The 5000-nt window shown below is 40.3% G+C and overlaps 1 protein-coding gene across 1 annotated transcript in view; it reads right to left on the bottom strand.

Moving 5' to 3' along the window:
• The window catches only part of LOC119573150 (insulin-like growth factor 1 receptor), a gene marked incomplete in the record, with an annotated part of 105500 nt that overhangs the window by 88043 nt on the left and 12457 nt on the right, over positions 1 to 5000 (bottom strand). Inside the window, 1 exon segment of the mRNA XM_037920209.1 lies at positions 1996 to 2181.

Raw genomic sequence — 5000 nt, 5'->3', positions numbered from 1 at the left:
GGTGATTCACAATGTGTGCGGATAACGAGGACATCCACATCTGCAGCAAATGCATCCTTTTTTATATTTTTTTTATCTCTTGCTTCTTAAGCTCAATATTATGTTTTAATGGTTTCTTTTTATTTTTTTACTTTTTTAATCTCTCTTTTACTGATTTTGAGATTTTTATTAATGAATCGCAGCAGATTGTTTTACGTTTTTTATTATGATTATAATTATCTTACTGGATTTCTTTAGCGCTTTATTGCTTTTGTTTATGGTTTTATCTTATATATATCTGTATATATATTTTTTGTATTATAATATTTCCTGTTTACTATTTTACTGTTTTTAAGTACTTTTACACTTTCGCCCGTGTGAGTTAATGTAACCCCCATGATTCTGCTTAACTGTACCCTTTTGATTTACTGGTTACTGTGAACCATATGTGCTCTTTTGGCTTCTAATTTTTATTTATTCTGAATTTTACTTACTTCTATCCTGTACTTTTACTCGTTTCTTTTATTCATGCTTTACCCTTTTACTCGTCTTTTACTTGAGCTTTTACTTCAGCTTTTGGTTTTAACGACTTTTAGTCTACTTTTGCGATCATTTACTTTTTCCTCGTGTTAGTATTTATGAATTTTAACTTATTTCTTATACTGTTCTTCTGGTAAGTTTTACTGATTTTAAACCCTTCCGACATCTTTTTCGTAATTCTTAAGCCCTTCTGGCATTTGCTATTTTTAAAGTCTTTAATTTAGTTTTACTTTGGTGCTTTCTGCACATTCGTTTTGTTCATTTTAGGATTTTGTATTTTATTTATTATATATCGTCTTCATATTGGTCACGCTCCAGACAGACATGCATCTTCGGGAATAGTTGGATTGTGAGTTCGTGTGGGTTCTGAGCCTTCAGCTTGGTTCCCTCACCCCCTTTTTCGAGGAACAAACGGGTCCCCTCATTTCCCTTGGCCCCTAAGCCTGAAGTCTCTTGCCTCACGGGTGGCCTCATTTGGGTTCCTCATTTACATAAACTTACACACTTTAATACTACATGTTTTTATAACTAGGGGATCTCTTTACTCTTAATCATGATATATTTTACCTTGAAAGTAGGATGAGGTGATCCTCAAGAAAAATGTCACTATATGCAATCACTGAAGAAAGGCTGTGGTAAAACATGTCTTGTGTTTGCAGTGGAAATACTGTTCTGGTCCGCATTTGAATAACAAGGGGCATAGCTTTTGGCACTAAAAGTATGTGGTTAACAATGTAAACTGAGGGTTTATTAGATTCCAGTTAATCCACGCGACGGATATCGAAAGGAAAAACCAGAGTGAGATGTACGAGACGCGATCATCTCCTTGAATCAAACTACCTGACTAACAATATAGGAGGAGGGATAAATCCATTAGGACAGACATCAGATACCTTTAACACAAACATGGTTGAACGTGTTATTCATTATTATAATTGTTTAATTTCTTTTGCAAATAGATAATATACCCAGCATTCCTAGATATGCTGCGCCTTATTTTTAAAGCAATTTGTTACGCACTGTTTAAATTAGACTGTAATGCATGAGCAGGATATTTACTGATGTGCTGAGATGCATCACGTGGTTCAGTTGTCGGCTGCTTCTGTATCCTAGACTCCTGATTGTACCACACTATCACATTCAACCACTCTACCACACTCCACACCTCTTGCGCACTCCACCACTCTAAAATTACTTATCATTTTAACGCAAACCACTCTCCACCACCTGTCCATGCTTAACCTCACACCCCCTCCGTTGCTCTACTACAAGCTATATTCCAATACTTCCACACTCACTCAAAAACACCAAACATTAGCCCGTGTGTGGTAGTGTGTGGTATGTGGTTTTACGTTTAATAAATCACTCTTCGACTAAAGCGACCCGACAAAAAATGCATAGCCATATAAAACTTACTACAGTATTTGCCAGTCAGCAGGTGTGTTACTGATTACCTAGTATATGTTGTACACTTACAGCTGACAAAATCCTTGTCGCACACATGCGCATATATGGCTGGATTGAAGGTGTGCGTGGATGTCTTTTCATAAATAACTTCGTAAAATGTAATAATTCCATTCGGGTTGGCAGGTTCTCCCCAGGCGAGTGCCAGACTTTGGGAGGTCGCATGCGCTACACGGATCTCCCGGACAGGCGTCGAATCTGCAAGAATCACAGAAGGTATTATTAATTTTTACTAGCAAATCCCACTCGCATGCAACCTTCATGAGAAAAATAATTGGCCTTTTAAGTGGTTGGCGACTCTGAATATGATAACGCAGACAGGTAATGATGAGATGATAACAATGTTAATATGACCATTAATCATAATAATAATAATAACAATTAAAGACACCCGATTATAGCCGATTACGGGAAAGAAAATTGGAAGTCATCAACAGGGTATGCTCTGTGAGGATACACCAAAATTTAAAAAATAGATAAATAAATAAATAACATAAAAATGGCTGTAGCATGCCATACAGCTTGTGAATTCATCCAATCAGCCATAAAAAGAAGTGTGTGTGTGTGTGTGTGTGTGTGTGTGTGTGTGTGTGTGTGTGTGTGTGTGTGTGTGTGTGTGTGTGTGTGTGTGTGTGTGTGTGTGTGTGTGCGTGTGCGTGTGCGTGTGCGTGTGCGTGTGCGTGTGCGTGTGCGTGTGCGTGCGTGTGCGTGTGCGTGTGCGTGTGCGTGTGCGTGTGCATGTGCAAGTGCCTGTGAATATACAACACATTCTGACAGGTCTGATTAATCTACCCAAGCCATAACTGCCTAGCTCGTCCACAGGCCTCCTCCATGTAGGGTGTCTTGAACAGAGATAACCTGGTGGGTAGGATCTTTCTGTGGGAAGCGAGCCAGGTACCTGTATAGCCTGAATTGGCGGTCCTGGATTGTGCAAGTAATGGGTCCTGTATCAGTCTCACGGTGTAACCGAGATTCCACGGCACAGGATAACATCCAGGTTTCACTGCCATAATGTAATTCTGGCAGTATCAGGGCCGTAAAGACACATAACTTCTGCACAAGTACCGGCATTTCCACATACTCTTGTTGAAAGAGTTCATGATCCTTGCCACCAGGTTAGTCCGTTTACTGACTTCCTGGTCTGATAGCCCATAGTCATGAACTACACTACCAAAGTATGTAATGCTCACTGTAACTTCAATATCCTTTTCGAAAGCACATACTGACCGAACATTTTCTCTTAACAGGCCCCCAAAATCCTGGATCTTGGTCTTGATCTTTAGCCTCTACTAAGGTTTCCAGAACCTCAGATAGAATAGCAATATAGTCAGCAAAGTCAAGGTTGCTCCACTGACTTTCGATGTAAGTATATAGTTTTGATATTAATCCAATATTCCTTGTTGGGACTCCTCTTAATTTCAGGATCTTCGAGAGTGATTCACAATGCACCATATCACACCCTTCAACAGGTCAGGAGGAATGGTACCAGTCTGCCAGATGGCATCCAGGACAGCATGTAAACCCACAATATAGTTTCACCACCTGCCTGCAGCAAGGATGCTGTAGATACCTGCTGCTTTACCACTCCTCAGCTTGGAGATCGCCTCCCTAATTTCAGTTAGAAAAGATGGATCCTCGCTGATGGGTGGGTTTAGCACAGGGATCTCGACACTAACCGCATTCATATTAACCCAATGTCAGCAGATGGCAAGACTACAACGACATGCCCACTGTAATAATTCACACACAGATGGCTGTACAAGTGCTTAGTCACCAAGGACTCTTACTTGTCTCATCTGTTTACCCTTTTCCTTCGTTTTTTGAAAGCTTCATTTCTATTATACTATTATCTTTAGTGTTATTAATATTTCATTAACAATCCAATAATCTTAATATCAATAAGAATGGTAACAATGTCAATATTAATAGTATTTGAAAGAAAAGCACCTTTTCCCGCCAATTCAAGGTATGAGGAAACCAGGATCGGTCACTAGGGCCAACTGATAGATTCCAAAGTGGCTGAGCACACGTGGAGCCATCTGTATGTAACAAAATTCACTAAAATCTAAAGGGAACAGTACATAAATCCACTGACATTGGGTTAACTGATGGAGGATCAACCTCACACAACTGCTCAAAATACTCAGGATCTGAGATGATCCGGCTATGTACTAAGCAGATTGCAGTCATCTGTGAGAAGGGTTTGGAGTTCAGCTTTCTGAGGCCTTGGTAGGCAGGACAGTCATTTATTTAAAAATTACCTTCAACCTCCTCTGCACGATTCCTTATAAACTGTTCCTTGTCCCTTCTCAACAATGACCAAGTCTTGCACACCAAACAACAATGCAAGTCCCAATCCCCTGTCAGTCAAGCCATGCAACAAACATGAGGCGTCTTGTTCTTGAACAATCGCCAACTAATTCCTAAGTGCATTGAGCATTTCATACATGAAGGTGTCCCACAGCAAAACAAGGTCCATCAGGTTGTCAAGTGCTGTGAAACGACCAGGGATAGCCTTAGCAAATCCTTGGGCACACTCCCTCTCCCTAAACCTGTCCATATGAAACAGAGTGATCATAGGACTGTAGCCACAACCAATCTATGGTCAGCACCACAGAATTCGACACTGATATACCCTCCAGCGAGTACTAACAAGGATCAGGTCAATCTCTTTGACCACATTATCACTGTACCACGTTCGACAGTAGAGGTCAGAGCACTGGTACCAAGAGCCAGATAAACTCAGTTTCTAAGACCTTGCAAAGTCCCGGAAAAGGAGATTATTCTCGCTGCAGGCTTCAGCTCCCAAACCATGAGGACCGACAGATATCTCATATTCATTTCAATCACAGTCAGATACCACAATGAAGTCACGCAGAACAATGCAAGTGTCTCACCAAGGACAGCAAGTTTGGCATTATATCTTCTTTCTTCTCAAGTTTGTAAACATTAGTCTTCTCAAGTTTGTAAACATTAGTAGGAGCATACACAGCAATACGAGACATGAAGTTTTAGTC

Source organism: Penaeus monodon, chromosome 5 (assembly GCF_015228065.2).
Source record: "Penaeus monodon isolate SGIC_2016 chromosome 5, NSTDA_Pmon_1, whole genome shotgun sequence".
Taxonomy (NCBI): domain Eukaryota; kingdom Metazoa; phylum Arthropoda; class Malacostraca; order Decapoda; family Penaeidae; genus Penaeus; species Penaeus monodon.
Note: the sequence above shows the minus strand (reverse complement) of the source record. Positions and strands in the feature narration are given on the sequence as shown.